At 43.6% G+C, this 23,140-nt stretch overlaps 1 protein-coding gene across 30 annotated transcripts in view; it reads right to left on the bottom strand.

The window, feature by feature from the left end:
• The window catches only part of NRXN1 (neurexin 1), a 1,008,670-nt gene that overhangs the window by 956,717 nt on the left and 28,813 nt on the right, over positions 1 to 23,140 (bottom strand). The gene's annotated exons all lie outside the window — the stretch shown is intronic.

Raw genomic sequence — 23,140 nt, 5'->3', positions numbered from 1 at the left:
CCTCTTACGTCAACCTCCCCCTACCCTCAATAGATTTCTCCTGAGGAAATGCAGAACTCATAAGAAAATGGGGTTTGCAACCCTGGTGTAAAACAAATAGGACACTACTCCGAAAGAAGATCAAACCAAGAGAACACATTTATTCTTATAGTTTCCATTTGCAGCACTCATTACACCACTAGACTGAGATTCAGCTAGGTTTTTCCTCCTGTTAAAAGATTACAAATGACATAAAACTGGTGGCAGTTTTCTCTGTTCAAATGTAGGGACTAAATTATCCTCTCATTTACACTTCTGCAGACAGCCTGGCCTTAAGACTTTACTAATGTTGCTCTCACTGTTTTGAAAATGAGTCCTCTTGCATTCCCTGCCCCATTAGCTCTGAACAAATCTGTACTGCTGTTCCATATAGCGAACCAAACAAACAAACAAAAACGCAGGGACAAGATCCAGGTCTTGGATGGAAGTTAAAGTACGCCAAGAAGCCAATTCTGAGCACATCCAGTCCATTTTCAGGTCATACTTCTTGTTTACACGGAAGGGGTTGCTAATTAAACAATAAAGATTGAGGCGCAACAAGGGCATTTCCTGGAGATTTATGGAGTCAGAAGAGTTCCACCAAGGACCATTACACCAGCCAGAGCCTCATTATGCCACAGCCAAACAGGATGCTTTCCCATATAATGATTCAGTGCTGGGTGCCTGATATGATTTTCATTGCAGCAGCATACATTACAGAGTCAGAGGATTGCTTGAAAGAGTGTGGAAATGGGAAATGGTTATTCTGAATATGAGTCCTCTGGTTCCCTTCCTGGAATACATTTATCAAATGCACACTGTGGTATCTGGTGCCAATTGGGACTGGTAAGGAGGGCAGGAGACCAAAAGCAGGTAGAACCAGAGCCAATGACAGGCAGAGCCAACTAATTTTGTCCCAGTCTTCATCCCTGTTGAGCTCTATAAGGGCAAGATGGAGACTAAAGAGGGTGAAGCTGATCGGTGGTGCTGTCTGTGCACTGGTTGGAAGAGAGCAAGCACGTGAGACCTGGCTGAGAGCAATATGAGTTTGCTTGATCAGCACCCCATTTACCCTAATGGACTGGCCTCCAGTGAATGTACACTCCATAGAGTTCTCACATACATGTGCAGAAACATAACCCCTTAAATAATATTTAACTCCAAATTAGCCAATCTGGAAAGAAGAACAAGAAGAAGAGTTTGGATTCAATATCCCACTTTATCACTACCCGAAGAAGTCTCAGAGTGGCTAACAATCTCCTTTCACTTCCTCCCCCACAACAAACACTCTGTGAGGTGAGTGGGCCTGAGAGAAGTGTGACTAGCCCAAGGTCACCCAGCAGCTGCATGGGGAGGAGCGGAGACGCGAACCCGGCTCCCCAGATTACGAGACTACTGCTCTTAACCACTACACCACACTGGCTGTGCCTCATCTTTCCCTCTTGCCCATCCTTGCCCATGGTGTTGGGAAACCAGGGAGACAATGTAGCCTCATCTTTACCAGCCCACCAGTCACTTTGTTGTTGTTGTTTAGTTGTTTAGTCGTTTAGTCATGTCCGACTCTTTGTGACCCCATGGACCACAGCACTCCAGGGACTCCTTTCTTCACTAGTGCCAGTTAAAAGGGACCAGGGAAATAACTCTAAATGAGACCAAGGGGAGCCACTTCCAAGGTAGACCAGAGGTGGGGAATCTGTGGTCCCCCAGAAGTTATTGGACTATGTTCAACCTTTCAACACTTTGACTTCACCCCAAAGAAGCACGCTTCCACTGTCTCCCAAGACATGCGGATGCCAAAAACATGTTGGCTGGGTCTGATGTTGAGTTGGAGGCCAACAACAATGCAGAGCTAGATGGATGAATGATCTGACCTGGTAAAAGGCAGCTTCCTGTACTCCTATCAAGATACACTTAGAACTTTCTGGGTAATTCCATGCTTCTGAAATCACAGCAGCCAGAATGCTTCTGTGTAGCTCCTTTCCAGAATTGGGGTTGACACAATGCAGATTTGGGATTTATTTTTAGTTCAGGGAATCAACAGCCCTGTCTTTGCACCGCTCCTCTGGGTCATCTTACACAACTGGGCACAGAACATCTTCTGGCACCAAAATTCTTACTCGTGAGAATGAATCTGCACACCCCTCCCATAATGAAAAACAAAACAAAACCCTGCAACATAAGGCAATCAGAAATCAGTCAACATTCCTTTGTCTGAAACACAACAACAACAAAATTAAATAGCTGCTCAACATTATATATTTTTTGTCACCGTAGTTTCTCAGAGTTATAGAACTACAAGGAGTTCCAGCCGATTTAAAATAAAAAGAGCTGCTTACAGTCCCTGCTAAATTTTGCAGGAGGCTGCTAATAGATGGGGGGGGGGAGACTCCCATAGGAATTAGGTCTAAAAGCTTTAATTGATTTAATCAGTACATTAATCAAACTAAAGCTTTAATCACAGATTAAAAATTTGCCTACCAATTAATTGGTGGGGCTGAAAGTGAAGGGCACAATGAGCCATTCAGGTCTCACAGATGTTCCATCTCCTCCCTCTGCCAATTCTGAATTTGGAGGGGGGGGCACCTTTAAAGCATTCTCAGTCCAATAGCAAGGTATTTCCTCTTAGCACTACCAGACATGCTGCAATTCAGGATGCACTATCTCTACGTTTCCAGCAAACTATAGCAAAATGAAGCCCACTGCTCCCAATTCAAAATACATGTCATTACACCTAAGAGCATGAAAAGAGTCTGCTGGATCGATCCAACATCCTGTCCTCACTGGTGGCCAACCAGATGCCTGTGGAAGAACCAGGAAGAAGAAGAAGAAGAAGAAGAAGAAGAAGAAGAAGAAGAAGAAGAGTAGTAGTAGTAGTAGTAGTAGTAGTAGTAGTAGTTTGGATTTGATATCCCGCCTTTCACTCCCTTTAAGGAGTCTCAAAGCAGCTAACATTCTCCTTTCCCGTCCTCCCCCACAACAAACACTCTGTGAGGTGAGTGGGGCTGAGAGACTTCAAGAAGTGTGACTAGCCCAAGGTCACCCAGCAGCTGCATGTGGAGGAGCGGGGAATCGAACCCGGTTCACCAGATTACGAGTCCACTGCTCTTAACCACTACACCACGCAGGTTGTGTGGTTCCCAGCAACTTCTATTCAGAAGCATTGCTGCTTCCACTCACAAAGGGAGAGCATAGCCATCACAGCCTAGCCCTCTCCTCCATGAATTTTAAATACAGGCCTCATGCAGTACAAGTGATATTGGAATTGATTCACTTCAAAAAGCCATATCTGGATCTCACATGATATTGTAAAAGGAGTGCTGTGAAACTTTCATATTAAAACGTGATCAAGGAAAATTACCCTTTCTTGTAACAACGAAGCGCTTTAGTTTATTAAACTGTCAGTAATGCTGCCCAGAAGAGGAACTATGCCTTCCCCTTAATATCCCCCAAAAGGCATATAGTGCTGGCATTTTGCAGAAGAATGTAAGAGGAGACCTGCTGCTTCAGATCAAAGGTCCATGTAGCCCCCCTGTGCCTTGGTTCCAGCAATGGCCAATCAAATTCTTCTGAGAAGCCCAAAGGCAGCACATGAAAGCAACAACCCTTTCCTGTAGCAGCTCTCCAGCTTCTGGTATTCATGTAGCAAAGTGTCTTTAAAACCTGGACAGTTCATATAGCCATCATGACTAGCTGTTGGTGATAGACTCATCCACCACAAATTTGCCTAATTTCCCTTTTAAATCCATCTCAGCTAATAGCCATCTCCCACATTCTGTGACAGCTCATTTCATGCATTAACTATGTGTTGGAACGGAGAAGTACTTTCTTTTGTGTGTCCTGAGTTTCCTGCCAATCACTTTCACTGGGCGACACTTGAGTGCACAGACCCATTACTGGCTTAAAATGCAGAAGGCAGTTTCCTCCTGCAGTGTGGTTAAACTTGGATTTGCCCATCACTCTTACACAGCAGCAGGGTTTGCTGTGTGTATCAAAATCCCTCTCCCCTCCGTGTACACACTAGTGAGAAGAGATGGGGCAGGGATGTATTGAGTGAGGCCCAAAAGTCTAGTGCTTCCCTCACTCTACACGGGGCTGCCCTTGAAGCTGACCCAGAAACTCCAGCGGGTGCAGAATGCCGCGGCATGGCTCCTTACGGGGTCCTTGCCACGGGATCACATTCATCCAGTGCTTTACCAGCTGCACTGGCTCCCTGTGGAGTACAGGGTCAGGTTTAAGGTGCTGGTTTTGACCTTTAAAGCCCTATGCGGCCTAGGACCCTCTTACCTACGGGACTGCCTCTCCTGGTATGCCCCACGGAGGACCTTAAGGTCCACAAATGACAACATTTTGGAGGTCCCAAGTCACAAGGTGGTTAGATTGGTCTCAACTAGGGCCAGGGCCTTTTCAGTACTGGCCCCGACGTGGTGGAACGCTCTGTCACAAGAGACTAGGGCCCTGCGGGACTTGACATCTTTCCGCAGGGCCTGCAAGACAGAGCTGTTCCGTCTGGCCTTTGGTTTGGACTCAGTCTGACCCTTATGTTTCCCTCCCCTTATGGTCTTGATTTATTGGCTACTTTTAAAATGAGGCTGCATTTCAAATTGCATTTTAACCTGTATTTTAAATTGGTCCCCCCCCCATTATGTTTTTTACTGTGATTTTATTGGTGTTAGCCGCCCTGAGCCGGCTTTGGCCGGGGAGGGTGGGGCATAAATTATTATTATTATTATTATTATTATTATTATTATTATTATTATTATTATTATTAAGCCCAGGAAGGGGAGAGGAGCCAGCCACCCAGATTGGGCTTGGGATGTTGTGGAAGGGGGAATGGCTGCTCATGATGACAGCCTTGCATGGAAACAAACAAACAAACCCAGAATCTCTTCCTCAGGCAACCCCAGATTGTGGTGGCAACAACTGGTTCAGCTCCAGCAGCTCCTTTAAACATCTTTTCCCACACCTACTCAGGACTGGTAGCCTGTAGTCCCAGAAGGGGTGAGCTCAGGCTGGGAGAGATTATGTTTTGCAACAGGGTGAACCTTCCTTCAGTTCAAGTGGGGTGCATATGCAGATTCCCTCTCCACTATCCCTCATCACAAGATGGATTGCTTGTCTGCCAGTTTTGGTGCCTTTAAAAAAAATATTTAAAAATTCATCTCTTTGTTCAAGTGCCCCAAAATGGCATCTCTTTCTGTGCTAAGAGATTAAAGTCCACCCAGACCCACCAGCCTCTCACAGATCAGTGAGGCTAATTGGCTGATGGACAACAGCCCCAAATTGCTGTTTTCAAATAACAGAAGTAGGAGTTCAGTGATGTGCACCGAGACAATAATTCCTGCCTAAGCCCTGTCTCATTCTTCAAAGTCTTGTGCTATGGACACTGAATAATCAATAATTAGACTGCTGTAATGCATTATATGTGGAGCTTCCTTTGAAGATGATTTGGAAACTGTGATTAATCTAAAACGCACCTCTGGGGCTGTTGACTGGGACTGGATGTTATGATCATATTGCACCCATGTTCTGCCATCAGCTATGCCTATTAAGTTCTTTCTTGAAAGGCTCTTCATTTGAGGTGTGGTGGGGGGAAAGGACTATTTGATACAAACACCCAAGTATAGGCATCTTTTCATAGGAAGGTTTACCCAGCACATACCTTGACGTCATTTTTGTGCCAGGCTTTTCTTTTAAATTTTTCCAGGCTTTATAACCCTATTGCATATTGATTTAATACTGCCTGGTGCTTGCTTTCGTTTTCTGCTGGCGGCTTTTATACTGCTCTTTCATGCTGCATTGTGCAATGCTTTTGTTTTAATATGTTCCGTTTTCATTTTTGTAAGCTGGCCTGTGAACGTGTTGAAGGGCAGGGTGTAAATTAAAATCGAACCAGTAAAACAAACAGACAAACAAACACTGTCTCGACGGCACCAGGATGGCGGCGTTGTGTCCCAGTAACAGCAATTTATAATACTCAGGCGAGCATATCGGCAGTTCTCCTAAACAAGGTTCTGGATCACTAAGTAACACCATGCTGCTGTGATGGAGGCCATTTTGAGCTCGTTTCTAAGGGCTATGGGATTGTGTGCACACATCTTATCCTTCCAAAGGCATCAGGTTACTAAGCCTTTCATTTGGGGGGGAGATGACATGAAAGATGGCTTGTCAGAATTCAGAATGGCCTGGCAACAGATGAAATGAGGGAAGGGAGGTGGGCGCAGATATGCCAATTTCCTCGTGACAGAGCGAGTTGGCAACCTCTGCAAACATATGTTGAATTTTCCCAGGAACTAATCCATTTAACTGTGAGTGGATGGCAGAAAACTTAGAAGTAAAAGGCTGGCATATGCTTCTTATATCAATAGTCAAAAAACCGCTTTGGGAAGGGGGGGGAGAAATCTAAAATGAATTTTGCAGCTACCAAAGACCATAAACACAGACAGTTTCCCAGATGTTCCAGCGTCGTAAGGCAAGCCCCAGTAGTTGTGAAATTGGGTTCATAATTGATTACATCCTCATTATTATTAGTATTACCCATAATTAATCATTTCAGTCTGTGTTCCTGTTCTCAGCTATACACACTTAAATCCAAATGCTTGGAATTAAATCCCTTTGAATTGAACAGAGCACATTCTGGAAAATGGAATAGCTTTTGGGTTTGTTTTTTGTTTTTTTATAACCCTTATCTTATAAGCAGAGAGGTCTTGTGACTGAAATATTTAGAATTTAGAACCCACCATTCACAAGGTGAAGAACCCCAAGGATATGATTTCAACCACTTGTTTTGCTTTTAAAGTAGGAAGGTTAAACAAAGGGTGGGGAATCTCAGGCACAGGGGTGAATACACACATCTCTATCTGGCTTTTGGACTCTCTCCAGACCACATCGATTGCCAATTCACATTCTCTCTCCCAATGTCATCTACCTTCACAGGCCCTGTTCTGTGCCCACCCCCCCTTTGAAGGTTTTGACTAGTCATAATGTAAGTGTTTTCCCAGTACTGTAATGTAATATATGCAGTTTCCCAGTACTGGTTTTCCCAGTAGTGATGTATGGAAGTGAGAGCTGGACCATAAAGAAGGCTGGTTGCCGAAGAATTGATGCTTTTGAATTATGGTGCTGGAGGAGACTCTTGAGAGTCCCATTGACTGCAAGAAGATCCAACCTATCCATTCTGAAGGAAATCAGCTCTGAGTGCTCACTGGAAGGACAGATCCTGAAGCTGAGGCTCCAATACTTTGGCCACCTCATGAGAAGAGAAGACTCCCTGGAAAAGACCCTGATGTTGGGAAAGATGGAGGGCACAAGGAGAAGGGGATAACAGAGGACGAGATGGTTGGATAGTGTTCTCGAAGCTACCAGCATGAGTTTGACCAAACTGGGGGAGGCAGTGGAAGACAGGAGTGCCTGGCGTGCTCTGGTCCATGGGGCCACGAAGAGTCGGACATGACTAAACGACTAAACAACAACAATGTAAGCGTGAAGTGTGGTGACGCCATTTGCTTGCATTGGTGCAGATGTGTGCCTCAGGTGCTGCCCAACACCAGCATACAGCCCAGCAGGGAACCCTTGGGCTGAAAATGTTTTGCCACCCCTGTTTTAACTGCAGAAAGTTGATGCCAAACTCCTTCAGAATAAATAAACACAGAAGCTTCATGCAGAATGGGATTGGAATGGGGAAAACATCCAGTGTGTGTGTTTGTGTGCAGAGGGTGTGGGCAGGGCAGAGACAAGCTTAGTGCACTAGTATAAAGGTAATCGGATGACAGGCAGATAATATTTAGGATACAGTCAGCTATGCAGGCATCTATATGCGTATCAACTGATGGATTTTGCTTGTCACCTGACAGGTAAAATTAAGGTGCTTGTAGCAATGTTGGTGTTCACAATGCACTGGCTGAGATTTTGCCAGAGATCCATAAATATCAGTAGATTCAGAGCTGGAATAAAACGCAAAGGTATGTGATGTTCTGAAGTCCTCCTTGCCTCTGACTGAGCTTTAGGGCAGAATGAGGATCAGGGGCAATTTTTTTCTTCTCCCTCTTGTGTAATGTTAGAACTTAAGTTCATTGAACAAAGCTGTTTAGCAGTAGATTCAGAATAGGCAAAGGAAACTCGCTTCACCACATGCTGCATCATTAACTTATGGAAATAGCTTCCACAAGGTGTGGGGATGCTCACTGCCCGTTGGCTCAAAAAGGGATATCAGCAAATTAATGGAGGAGAGCTTTACCAACAGCAATTAACTGAAGTTGCTAAAGGGGATGTTCAGATTCTGAGGAAGTCTGGATGCCAGTTGCTGGCTGGGAAGGTCAAGCTATGGAGAAAGGCTGTTGGCTGCGTGCCCTCCTTGTGGGCATCCCAGAAACATCCACTTGGACATTGTGAGAACAGGATGCTTGACTAGGTCGACTTTAGCAGAGTTCTATATCTAATTCCTGGCAAATAGAAGGGGAAGAAATGGAGGCAGTGAGAGATTTTATTTTCTTGGGCTCCGTGATCACTGCAGATGGTGACAGCAGTCACGAAATTAAAAGACGCCTGCTTCTTGGGAGGAAAGCAATGACAAACCTAGACAGCATCTTAAAAAGCAGAGACATCACCTTGCCAACAAAGGTCCATATAGTAAAAGCTATGGTTTTCCCAGTAGTGATGTATGGAAGCGAGAGCTGGACCATAAAGAAGGCTGATCGCTGAAGAATTGATGCTTTTGAATTCTGTTGCTGGAGAAGACTCTTGAAAGTCCCATGGACTGCAAGAAGATCAAACCTATCCATTTTTAAGGAAATCAGCCCCGAGTGCTCATTGGTAGGACAGATCATGAAGCTGAGGCGCCAATACTTTGGCCACCTCATGAGAAAAGACTCCCTGGAAAAGACCCTGATGTTGGGAAAGATGGAGGGCACAAGGAGAGGGGGACGACAGAGGACAAGATGGTTGGACAGTGTTCTCGAAGCTACCAACATGAGTTCGACCAAACTGTGGGAGGCAGTGGAAGACAGGAGTGCCTGGCATGCTCTGGTCCATGGGGTCACGAAAAGTCAGACACAACTAAACGACTAAACAAATATCTAACTCCAGGGATGGGCAGCCAATGAACATCCAAAAGTTGTTGAGCTCTCAATTCCCATCAGTCCCAGCAAGCACGGTCAATAGTCAGGGGGTGACATGCTCCTTAAGGTATGCAGGACCCAAACCATGAGTTAAATTTTAAAACAGGTGAATTGGATAGTACATTGCATCATATTAAAATAAACATACATCTTTACCAGCACATGGCGAATCGGTTGCAAGAAGCAGCCCTCGATTCTATCAAAGTTTACTATTTTTGTTTTGTCTGTTTGTTGACTGTTTCTGTTGTTTCTCATGATGGGTTTAGACTTAAAAACCGAAGGATTCCTGCCTAAAAACGTTCAAACTGTCAGGGGTTTCTGCTGCCTGATATTTCATCAATGTCACTCCCTTCATATTTTCCTCTCTTACTTTATGACCAGAGGGAGACAGGGAACAAGCTCATTAGCCTGAAGAATGCCAGGCACTGTAGCCAACAAGGAATTGGGAACTAGGCTAGTGAATTCACTGGCTGTTTTGCTAAGCCTTGCCTGCTACAAATTGTGCCCTTCTGGACAGCCGGGTAATTATACACTGAGCCATTTCTGTACACCGTGGGTGCAACACCACAGACAGCTACAAAGATATTGCCACAGTGTCTTAATAAGCAGCCTGAGGAAGAATGAGTACATGTGGGATGCTGATACACAAAAAGGTTCTCTTTAAAGTGTATTACACAATACCAGAAAGGTGACATCCTTCAGTGGAACAAGCTCTATTGGGATAGGAGCATGAAAACATTTGAGTAAGATAAAGTCATTCTTTGAGAGCACAGCTTTATTATCCCAATTTTGGAGGAGAGGGACGCTGTGATTAGGACTGACAGAAAATACCCAAACAGCTGCCTTATACCAAATAAGACCTTTTGGTCTATCTAACCTAACTTTGCCTACTTTAGCCTTCACCAGTCTGATGCCCTCCAGATGTTTTTGACTACCACTCTTAGCCCCGGTAAACAAGGGCATGTTCTCTGGAGTTGATGGGAGTTACAATCCAAAGCTGAGGCTCCAGTACTTTAGCCACCTCATGAGAAGAGAAGACTCCCTGGAAAAGACCCTGATGTTGGGAAAGATGGAGGGCACAAGGAGAAGGGGACGACAGAGAACAAGATGGTTGGACAGTGATCTCGAAGTTACGAACATGAGTTTGACCAAACTGTGGGAGACAGTGGAAGACAGGAGTGCCTGGCGTGCTCTGGTCCATGGGGTCATGAAGAGTCGGACACGTCTAAACGACTAAACAACAACAATCCAACCACCTGCAGCAGGCTGATGAAGGCTAGTGTACTCTGATTAGCAAGTGCTTCCCAACATCCTAGGAAGACCTATTTTCCATCATTTGCTCCCTGATTGTTTTAACTAGAGATGTCAAGGATATAATTCTACCACTATGTGATAGTCCCTCCCTTCAGGCCACTTTAGGGAGTTTATAAGTGAGGCGTGAATTGAAATTTGGGCTTCTCAGCTCATGGCTCACTCTCCTACACCAACCCTCAACTATGCCAATTACAAGCAAATGTTTAAATTAAGATACACCTTGACATGTTCACAAAGCATTTAGCAGTGTAAACACTGTATTCAGTGTTGGTGGAGGAGGGCAATGATTCTCTGTTGCAATGACCCCAGAATCTAGCTTACTTTGCTACACCTCTTGAATACTCTCACCTCTTGAATACTGTTTCTCAGAGTACTTCTTAGGCCCACAATTGCTGCAAAATTCAACCTGATCAAGTAGAAAGCCTAGAGATGCACAAGCAGCCCCAGAAGATGACAAGTTCTTGTGAATGTTGAAACTGAGCATTCACAAAAGGCTGAAGCTTTTCGCAAACCTCATAGATGCTAACACTCATTAAAAGGTTAGACAGGCCTCCTAAACCACACTCTGTCACATCTCCCAGTTCTTCTGCCCCTCAAGGCAGGAATTTAGGAAGCTGTTTTATGCCAAGTCATACCATTGTTCCATTTAGCTCATTACTGTCTACTTGGGTCTCTAGCTGTTTTTGGACTACAACTCCCTTCATCCCTGACCACTGGTAATGCTAGCTAGGAATGATGGGAGGTATAGTCCAAAAACAGCTGGAGATCCAAGTCTGGGAAACCCTGGTCTGCACTGAAGGCTCATCAACACTTCCCCTTTGCTCCCATTTTTTTCTCTCTAGCATGGTGGAAGCTTGCAATTTACCACTGAATCACAGCAAATGACAATCTGTGTGTGCAAAACCCAAATTTCCATTTGCTCCAATTCAGTGGTAAAGATCGGGTTTCCCTGCAGAAAGCGGAAGGGCAAAGCATTTGGCCACAGACCAGGATTCCAACAGGTTTCTTCCCCTGCACCTGAAGATGGCCGGTACTCAACCTGGGACATTTTGCATGCAAATAATGTGATATATCACTGTGTTGGGATATATGAATCTTCAGGTCTGGAAGGAAGGAAAATAGAATGGCAGATATTAGTTTAAAGAAACCAGGTAGGGGTGAAATCGAGGTTGAAGGGGGGTGAGACTGTGCCTCTGGCATCTTCCACCAACTTTCCCTCTTTAGCTGACTGCTCCTGGGAAGTTGTCAGATGCTAGAGACGGCAAATCTTTTCTTTCAATGCTGAGCTCTGGCTTGAAAGCTTTCCCTTGGGGTCCTCTCTGTTTCTGGCCCCCTGCTGTTCAGCCCAAGCTGGGTGCTTTCCCTCAGAGACCTCCTATTCAGGTCATTAAAAAAAATAAATCCTGCCTTTCATTCCTGTCTTTGCCATGTAGCAAGAAAAAAACTTTTTTAAAAAGAAAAAAACAAAAACCCTCAAAGTTGCAGAAATAGGAATGCCAGATCCGGTTCATCTTGGGTTCATAAGACAATCAGCACTTCAGGTAACATCCATGTCAGTAGCTCTGGCCTCAAGGAAAGTGGGGCAGTTTTATTCCACTATGTACCTGTACTATTGACTATATTCCATGGAGTTTAGAACTAGTGGATTCCATTTTGTTTTTGTTTTTTTAAAGTTATTCTACAGATGTGTAGCGCTTTCCAAAATCAGGAGCAGGAAATCCAAGGCTAATGGTCACTGCTGGCTTTTCCTTCTGGACATACACAGCTAGCACAGGATCCCCTAACTTCAGGCTGATTGTCTTGGAGGAAAAGAAGGGAGCGAGGGCTTTGATTGGTTGGGTGTCATGTAAGGATTTTACACTGACTAATGCTGATGTAGGTCACTGTGCCATTAAACAAGGTCCCATTTTAATATCAGCCCCTGTGGAATAGCACCAGTTTCATAAGCGGCACCAAGACGTTGCATCAAGAACAATCAGCTTCGTTAGATACAATACTGTAGCATCACATGAAGCTTTTCTGTGGCACAAAAGTATACGTGTGAGTGAGTGAGTGTGTGTGTGTGTGTGTGTGTGAGAGAGAGAGAGAGAGAGAGAGAGAGAGAGAGAGATTACAGAAAGGAGCCTTACAAAACCACCATCTTAAATGTTTTGCACATGCCATGTACACAATAGCGTGTTTTGACATTTACAGAGCAATCCTATGCATATATATGCTCAGAAGTATGTCCCACTGTGTAGTGGGTCTTCATACCCATCAACTCTCCCCCTGCCACCTCCTGCCTTCTTACTTACAACCAGTCCATAGGATGGCACTGTCTGTTGGCTTAGTCTCAGTGTTGGCCTCGTATAAATAAGCAGGGAGGAGGATGGACACAAAACTAAAATTAGTTAGGTCTGCTTCTCATTGATTCTAGTTCAATGTGTTGGCATCCCTGCCTTCCCTGGTCAGGGACATGGGGCAATTGGGGGAACTCTATCAATCCATAGTGCTTCTTGACCTCCCTACAACATGCCCCAAATGTGCCCATTTCTCCTTACACTGTTGAAGCACCAACAGCACAGCAGGGATGGTAGGTTTTGCAGCTGCCACAAAGAGGCCTCCAAAGCTAGACTTCCTTCTCTGCCAAGAGAGAGGAAGGACCATAGGACTATATCCATTATTATTATTATTATTATTATTATTAATGTCCAAGCGAAGAAATGAGTTTCAAGAGTATTCTATCACACCAGCAAAAGGATGACAGGAAGTAGCAAGGGAAAAAAGGCACAGCTGAGGAATGAAGGGTGAAATTCAGATGCAGAAAGAAAAGAGGAGAGAAAAGGACGAAAAGAGAAGAGACAGAAACAGAGAGGAGTAATATGAAGGATACTGTTGTTATTTATAACATGCCTAAAGCTAGGCACTGTATAAAGATAAGTCACTCTCCAACCTGCTAGAATGTAAGTGACCAACGTTATGCTTTTCAAGAAAAGAAAAACTGGCTTCGGGCTTTTACTGAAACTGAACATTTTATAGAATGGGAATGGGACAGTAAGAGGCATGCCAAGCATGCTGAAAGCTGGAATAATAAAACTGAAAATTGATCACAGTATTTTCTGCTTTTAATTTGGTTCCTCTAAAGATTGCCACCCCCCAAAGTAACACAGGATGCATTACAAACAGTAACTTTTAATCTCCACCCTAGAACTATCCCATTGCTACAACTGATTCTGTGGAGGCAATGAAGGATAATAACACAGGCACTGCCAGGTTTTTGGCAGCTGTGCACAATTTAACATCCTTCCACTGGAATCCCATATCTCATTAGCAATTAAAACTTTAGGGACAAACAGTCTTAAAACGACAGCATTATTTATTTGCGCAGGATGGAGCCTTGCCTGTAAAGCACTTTTTTAAAGTCTCTGAAGTTTTCAGGGACATCCGTTTATTGCACAGCTGCAATCTGTACCAAGAAATAAAGAATGGGGCTTCCAGAACAGTTCGAGAAATCTTATTCCAACCTTGGAAACAAAAAGAATAGCAGGTAGGGGAAATCATAACACTGGGGTGGGAAGAGGAATACATACAGGAAATACAGTCAGACCTCATGTTACGTTTGCTTCATGTTGCGGTTTCTTCGGTTACGAATGTGGCAAACTTCTGGGTTCACAGCGCACGCACAGGCAGAAGCAATTTGCACGCTTCGCGCATGCACAGAAGCGCTCTATTGTACTTCGCACGCACACAGTAGTGGCGCTCTACTTATGGACTTTTTGGGGTGCAAATGGCACCCTGAAACGGATCGCATTCATAAGTAGAGGTACCACTGTAACTGATAAAGCAGAAGCATGCACTAGCATGCACAAACTGTCCTCTAAAGCAGGGCATTGCACAGAAGAACAGAACACCTGAAGGAATTCATCCTCTCATACGGATTGCATAGAAAACTCCTAGTAGCAACTAAGCCAATTCTAAGCCAACTCTGAGCCAAGATGATGGTAGTTCCCTAGGGATGGGTGAATCTGTCGATGTCGGTTTCCCTCAGATTCTCATTTCTCCAGTCTTAAATTCAGTGCTTGACATTTGCACAGGACCCTTGTGGAAAGCACAGGTCCATGCTATTCCCGTAAAAAAAGAAGAAGTGTTTTTTCCCCCTTTAAAGAACATTTAAGAAGGGTTCTGGGGAGCCCAGTTTGGCTCAGATGCAGCAAAGAAAAGCCTGAGTCTTTGGGTCAAAGGAAGCATGAGGTCTGGCTGGATACTGTGGCAGGAAGCAGAACCAGATTAATCTTTCTCTGCTTGGCTGTCAGGGTTAAAGGTAAAGGTGAAGGGACCCCTGACCATTAGGTTCAGTTGTGGCCGACTCTGGGGTTGCAGTGCTCATCTCGCTTTATTGGCCGAGGGAGCCGGCGTACAGCTTCCAAGTCATGTGGCCAGCATAACTAAGCCGCTTCTGGTGAACCAGAGCAGCGCACGGAAACACAGTTAACCTTCCCACCAGAGCGGTACCTATTTATGTACTTGCACTTTGACGTGCTTTCGAACTGCTAGGTTGGCAGGAGCTGGGACCGAGGAACGGGAGCTCACCCCGTCGCGGGGATTCGAACCGTTGACCTTCTGATCAGCAAGTCCTAGGCTCTGTGGTTTAACCCACAGAGCCACCAGCGTCCCTGGCTGTCAGGGATACTACCACCCAAATCAAGCTTATGGTTCAGGTAATGTTGGTTTTGGTAGCCTGTGTGACTTGTAACAACTAACCATCTTGCTATTTTATATGTCTGCACTGGCATTTCAAGCCACAAAACCATTTTACTCACTGTCACCCATCTTGCAGAAATAAGTTATTTTTATCATAATAATTACAAGGTTCTTGCTGAATTCCCCTAAGCAAGCAAGGGGGTGATTGGTACATTTTAATAACTTTTGAGGCATGCAATTGTTTCCAGTAAAGATTGTCCCATGAACACACACGTAAGATACAGGTTTTATGTCTACCTGTGTACACATGAAAAGATCTGATCACTCCCATTGCCCTGACCATTGGTCATGCTGGTTGGAGTTGAGGGGAGCTGAAGTCCCACAACATTTGGAGGTTCATAGGTCCCCCACTCCTACTGTGTGTCTAATTATAATACTTTTTTCCAGCTGGTGATACTTCTACCATGACGCACCACCAGTTGAAAGCACTGGGTTGTAAGAAGTAGATAGAAGGCACACTGTGGTATGATCCAGACAAAGCTAAGTATATTTATAAAAAATTCATATATTCCATTGGAATGCATAACCACACCCTTAATCCACTTCCATTCAAATCAATTCGACATGAAGTTGGCTTAAGTTTCATTGGAGTGAGCCACTTGCTTCTGTTTGGTTGGCATCTGTCTGTCTCAGGAGACAACAGAATCATAGAACTGTAGAGTTGTAAGGAACCCCAAGGCGCATCTAGTCCACCCCCCTGCAATGCTAAAGCATCCATGACAATAACATCACGTTCCATAGAAGCACTGGCTCCTGCACTTGTCCTACAGAATTCAGGTTCATAAAAACCTTCATTATCTGGCCAACAATCTACTAACGATTTAGCAAACTTGGTACATGGGTTCTCCAAAGAATACTGGGAGCCCCATACAGAGCTACAATTCCCAGCACCCTTAACAAACTACAATTCCCAGGATTCTTTGGGGGAAAGTCATTTCAGTGCTTTCAGTGTATGGCTTGTATGCAGCCATGGTTGTCCCTCAAGCCTAACCCTCCTTGCAATGAGAGCAGAACACAGAGTCATCCAGCCAAATGAAAAACAGGTCAGAGCTTCAGCTGCCTATAAAAAGATTACTTAGAAAATGAAACTTCAGCAGGTGCTGTTTTATGGTGTAAATGAATGGGAAACTGCAACTACCAACAGTTAAGCAGGATTCAGAAACTTCTCAAAAATGGTTAGGAAAATCTTAAAGATTTACTTACCCCAGAAAGCCCTTTTTTGTGTGGTTATGTCATTTCATTAATTCCAGCTTAATGGAGTTGTAGTCTAGCAATTTCTGGAGGGTTGTATGTTTCCTGTTCCAGCTTAAAGGGAAAGGGCTATTTCCAGGGCTATTTTTTCAGAAAAAGAGGTGCCGTAACTCATCATGAACACCTCCCTTGTTCTCTTATAATGGCAATGGTGCCCACCTGAGAGGTGCTGGAACTGAGTTTCAGTGAGTGTGGCTGGAAAAAAAAAAAAGCCCAGGCTATTTCTATTGCACTTCCTATGTGAAAGAATTGCTATGGACTGTCTCCAAAACCACCACACTTACTTGATGAGGCAATCACTGGGATAAGAATCCCTTTATACCCTTCCATAAAAGAAATCTTTATATTTTCTCTGCTATACCGCACATAAAATCAAAAGGGGGGGGGGAAATCTATCAACACTTATCATCTCTCATTTCAATATGGCCCAACAACTGTTTTCTAGGCAGAAGCCAACAAGCAACTTGCTACTTCTTGAAAGTAGCTTCTACAGTACTAATCAAAATGTTCATCCTGGGAATTCCCCCAGTGATCTGCTTCAACAATGGGCTGGTAGAATCACGTTAAGTAGATTTGCAAATGCAGCATTCCACACGATGCTTTTGGGGTTCTTGCTACACTTTGAGCAAACTAATTTCCATTTCTGCTTTTCCGGAATGCCTACTTAGCCTGGTCAAAGAGCTTTTTTTTCTAAACAATGCAAGGGCCATTAGATCCAGCCACTACCGAGGTCTCCTTCATTTATCTAACCATCTCTGCTATACTTTTCTCCCTGGGTCCCAGAAGGATCTTTGAGAAGAAGCAATCTGAAATTATTAAATGGTGGTGCACTCTATTGCTTTGGTAGTAACGCAGCAGTGCCTGTCTTATGGAGTAACTATTTTTGGTCAGTCCATATCCTGCAGTCAATGATCAGCTCCTCAAATATTTTAGGAGGGGACAAAGGGATATTGGCCCCTAGAATGGGCTCCTACGCCACGTCCTTTATTCCTGAATCAGAACAAGAGCCTCAAAATCTCACCAAAGACAACACATTGTTTCCCTCTTCTCAGTAGCACAGTGATAGCCAACATGGTGTCCTCCAACTGTTGGACTACAACTCCTATCTGCTCTAGGCAGCATGGCCATTGCTCAGTGATAATGGGAGTTGTGGTCTAGCAAAATTGAGAAGGTACCAAGTTGGTTATCCTTACACTGGCACTTCAGCCTTATTCAGCAAACTATTTTATAATAGCACACTGCTATGACTTTTGACCTGCTCTACTTAGTTGTTGTCCTAAGCCTTGAATGGAACTATCAACAACTTGGTACTTGTGAGCCCAATGATCAGGGGCTCCATAACTTCAGCAAGGTGCCTCAAGTCCTGAAGATGGAACCTAGCCTTGTGAACTATCAGGACAAAGAACCAATATCCAGCATTGTAGTTTCATTGTATCACAGAATTGTACAGTTGAGAGAAACTCTGCAGCTCATCTAGTCCAATTGCCTCAAGTAGGAATGTCAACTATAGAAAACATGGCAGATGGCCATCCAAACTCTGCTTAAAAACCTTTGATGAAGGTGAGTCCACCACCTTCTGAAGGGGTCTGTTCCACTGAAACCTACCATAAATAAGATACTAGTAGATTGGTCAGGCTAGGCCAGACTGGCTTTCTATTGTTGCCCGGCTAACTGAGCAGAAATGTTTACCTACTGCAATTTAGATATTCCTTCTCCACAACTGTGAGCCTAGTTTAGATACAATTAACTCCAGGTCTGGTCACAGTTGATTTCCCTGGACAAATCATAATGGAAACCTAGGACTGTATTCAGCATTCTCTGTCTGCTAACATAAGGGTTCTTGAGCTAGAGGATGGGTGAATTTTAATGTTGCACAATGGAAGAATCCAGCACAACAGTTGTACTAGTAGCCACTTGCCAGCACATGTATACCATGAAGTGACTTTAACTGTAGCTAACAGTCAGCTTTTCCAAATACTCACTTGTGCATGGCTGGACTATCTGGACACAGTCTCTGTCTAATCCAACGCTACTGGTTGCAGAACAGATGAAACCGGGTGTTGCTCTGAGCTAAAGTGCAATATTGCCGCTGCCAAAATAACCCGGTCAGTCAACAGGTTAGACAGGCTCAATATCTGTCCTGCAGCAGTGCATGGAAGTCCTACACTTCAGAGGAGACATGCATATATACATTGTGCAGGCAGAATGCTGCTAGGCAAGGGGCATATTTTAAACGACACTAAGATCAGTTTTCAGTTTATACTTCTTTCTCTGTCCAGAAAGAGAAGGGCCTCCGGGGATATCAACATTGCTGGAAAGAACAAGGTTCTGACTACATTCTGTGCCATTTCCTGCAAAAAAATAAAATAAGAAGTGCTGCATTTTCAACAGAAAGCCAGTGAGCCACTCAGCATATTTATTTTTAAGCCAGTTGTTTAATGGTTTAGTGTAACAGGAAGGAAAAGGAAAAGATTCTGCAGGGACTACTAAAATGGTCTAGATCTGTCAAACTACCTGCCAAAATGAACCAAGTGAGGACACTTCAAAGTTTTAGAAATAGGACAGACTTAAGCACCAGGAGATTATGAAGTTGTTGGCAATGTAGAAAAGGACAGTTGGAGACACATTTTTCCAGGAAGGAGAGACAGAGGGGAAAGCATCATTTTCAGGGGCTTATATCAGGGCCAGCCTCACCTAGAAATAATGGGAAGCAATTGCTTTTGGCAGTCAATTGGACATGTGAACATATTAAACTGTGTTACACAGATTCAGATCCGGTTTTCTGTTGTGATGGGCAGCTCTACAATAAACATAAAATAGAAGCAGGACCTGGTATGAAAGCACACAATGAAGCAAAGGAGGCCTGGACTAGGTTAGCGTTTGGCTGGGAGGTTTCATGGGAAGTCCATGTCTGACATCTGGAGTTCCATGTCCTTATGCTTGCTGCTCTAAGCTCCTTGGGAAATGACAGGCTACAAATGTGAGTGATTAAAAACACAGAAGCCTTTTTCACTCATTTCAAATGAGGCTTTGTAAGGAATGAGCTGGAGACCAACTCCTTGCAAAAGGTGGGCCATAAGTCTTCCCTTGAATCTGCAGGAGAGCCCAATTTCTTGTAATAATAATAATAATAATAATAATAATAATAATAATAATAATAATTTATTATTTATACCCAGCCCATCTGGCTGGGTTAACCCAGCCACTCTGGGAGGCTTCCAACAAAACACTAAAATACAATAACGTATTAAACATTAAAAGCTTCCCTAAACAGGGCTGCCTTCAGATGTCTTCTAAAAGTTTGGTAGTTATTTTTCTCTTTGACATCTGGTGGGAGGGCGTTCCACAGGGTGGGCGCCACAACCGAGAAGGCCCTCTGCCTGGTTCCCTGTAACTTGGCTTCTCGCAATGAGGGAACCGCCAGAAGGCCCTCGGCGCTGGACCTCAGTGTCCGGGCAGAACGATGGAGGTGGAGACGCTTCACCTCCATTTGCATTTGAATCAGGTGCTAGTATACATGATCTCAGCTGGTATCTGGACACTGGGCTGGGATGGTTGCAGGGGCAGCACATTCTGTTTTGCTGCCTGAGGTGAAATGGGAAGGTTCTCCCCAACCCTACAATCTCCATATCACTGACCCAAAGCTTCATTGTCTGGGTTGCACAGTGGCACGGCAGCAACAACAGCAGGTTCTGACAAGATCTCACAGAGTGCACAAGATGTCATGAGACTTGCCGGAAACTGCTGGTTCTAGTGCTCTATCAGTGGTGGAGCTGCAGGGAAGAGGGGGCGCCCACAGGGAGGGTGCGGGAGAGAGAGAGAGAGAGAGAGAGAGAGAGAGAGAGAGAGATATGCAACTAGAAGAAAAAGGCTGAAACAGAGCAGCAGTCAAGTGCATCAAGTTGAATTTGGTAAGTAAAATGTGCAAATGATGTGACTCGACTGTATATGTAACCCACTCTTAAAAAACACTGTTGTAGAAGTGAAAAGCTAGAAGTGAAAATTTTGATCCCCCCCCCAATAATTAAAACAAGCCTCTAAAAAACAAGGGCCACACAAATTCCATGAGAAGTGTTGAGGGTGTCACATAGCTGCTGTTCCTAGTACCAGAAATGTCTCCTCTAGATTAAACTCATTAATGTTTTATAGGGTTAGGAAGCAAAGAGCAGACTAGAGGAAATTAAGACAATTCCAAAATAATAACCCAATGCATGATACAAGGATTTTTTAAAAGTTGAACAACAATTTGAAGATGAGTACACACTGACCCAGTTCTCCATGACACAGTAAGTTTGTTCCTGGTTGAGGCTCTCTGTTAGCGAGGAGAGAAATCAACTGCAAGTCCCCATTTGGCAAGCTTAGCTCAGCACAGTGCAACAATAACATGGATTGGGGAAGAAGAAAGAAGCTATGAGAGTCTGCCTAGGAATTTGCACAGTCTCTCCAAACCATTGTTTGGCTTACTGTGTTGTGCAAACCAGCTCCGTTGGATGGTATTTCCTATTATTATTATTATTATTATTATTATTATTATTAAACATTCCACACACACATCTCAAGGCAATATACAAAATTCTTTTTTAAAAAAGCTACAAAACAGTTAAAACAACACAGAAAACAACAGATATGTTAATCAACAACAATGTAGACAGCTGTGCAGAGACCCATTCACCCAGCTAGGAAAGACCATTGGAACAAGAATGCCTTCCATCATTTCTGTACAGTGCAGATGATGGGCAGCTGTCATATCTTGACAGGAATGCTATTCCATAGAACAGAGGCAGTCACACTGAAAGCCCTGCTCTGAATTACTATGGAGTGGGGTTCTGATACCTTTGGAATTTGCAGGAAAAGCTCTCTGGCAGACCACAGTGGCCTACTGGGTATATATAACAGAGAGCACAGTTTCTGTATAGGTCCTCATCATATGAAAGAGATGGCCAGATCAATAGCTAGCTTTCCATGTACATCTGACTTGCTAGAACTAGAAATGGGATGCTGTACTAGATTGTCCCTTAGACAGGTCCATAGGGGGTTTCAATAAGTTACATTACTGCTTTGCCCAGCACTGGTAAATCTCCAACTGTACTGGGCACAACAGGTTACTCAGAACTCAATTATATATAACTGTAGGGATAAACAGACCTCAAGGACAATCCTATGGGAGAAAGCTAAAGAACTGATACTAGCCCATAGCTAGGAAAAAAGATAGATTAATTTAGAAGCTTAGAATATATGTTGACAGCTTTCAAATATTTGCAAAGATATCAGAAGAGGAGAAGCCATGGTTTTTCTGTGCTAGTAGATCCAGGCTAAGCATGAAGAAGCAACTTCCTAATTGTAACAGCTGCTTAGAAGCAGAATAAGCAGTCCAGAGAGACTGGAATTCATTATTTTTATCTTAATTCACTATACATTCACATTTTAAATTGTATTGAAAGCGACACTGAAATACGTCAAGTATTTGTTTGTTAAAATGATTAATCTATGGAGAACCTCCTTATATTATCTTGCATACATTTAAACCTTACCTTGTGAGCAATTATCTTATCTTACATATATTTGAGCTTCGCATAAAAATGTCACAGATCGTATCTTGCATCTCATGGCATTTTGGCCTCACTATTTATTTTAATTTAAGCAGACTTTCTTAGGACAATGAGTTCATTGCCTATTCTTCAGGTGTTTTAAGCTGCTTGCAAATCATTCATAATTTTTATGCTAGATTTTATCTTGTTTTTTGTATTTTACTGATATTTATGTAAGCCACCTGGTACAATTTGGCAAAAAGGTCAGGGAATGAATTAACTGACATTTTTTGAAATATATAATCCCCCCCTCCATATCTGGGTGTATGTTTCTGCACATATCTGCCAACTGAGGACAATGCTACAAGAATCTGATGAAAGGAACACCAGCCCGCTATAGTTTATGCCACTGTGCACTGTTTAAAGTAGGAGTCACTATCTCCTTTGGGCCCAGAAGCCAATTTGCAAACTGAATAAACTGTCGTGGGCACCATACACAAATATCCAGCACAACAGAATGTTTGTTTCAAGCCTTGGATTTAAAAATAATAATAATCAAAAACTCCAGCCATAGCTTACATAGCATATATAATGAATACAGAATATTACACAAGCCTTATCCTTTTTAAAAAAGAAAATCCTTATAAAATCCATATATATATATATATATATATATATATATATATATATATGCAGGTTTTGGTGTCTTCGGGTGTCTTCCCGTGTAAGAGTCGGGGTGTCTGTGCGACGTTTCGACGAGGTCTCACTCGTCATCTTCAGGCTGGTGCTTTCGGCTTCTCGTCAAATATATATATATATATATATATATATATATATATATATATATATATATGCAGGTTTTGGTGTCTTCGGGTGTCTTCCCGTGTAAGAGTCGGGGTGTCTGTGCGACGTTTCGACGAGGTCTCACTCGTCATCTTCAGGCTGGTGCTTTCGGCTTCTTGTTACTGGAACAGTAACAAGAAGCCGAACAGTAGGTTCCAGTAACAGTAGGTTCCAGTAGGTTCCAGCCGAACAGTAGGTTCCAGTAACAAGAAGCCGAAAGCACCAGCCTGAAGATGACGAGTGAGACCTCGTCGAAACGTCGCACAGACACCCCGACTCTTACACGGGAAGACACCCGAAGACACCAAAACCTGCATTCCTGTACCCGTGAAA

The sequence above is a fragment of the Podarcis vaucheri genome (assembly GCF_965113315.1).
Source record: "Podarcis vaucheri genome assembly, chromosome: 3".
Classification (NCBI taxonomy): Eukaryota; Metazoa; Chordata; class Lepidosauria; order Squamata; family Lacertidae; genus Podarcis; species Podarcis vaucheri.
Note: the sequence above shows the minus strand (reverse complement) of the source record. Positions and strands in the feature narration are given on the sequence as shown.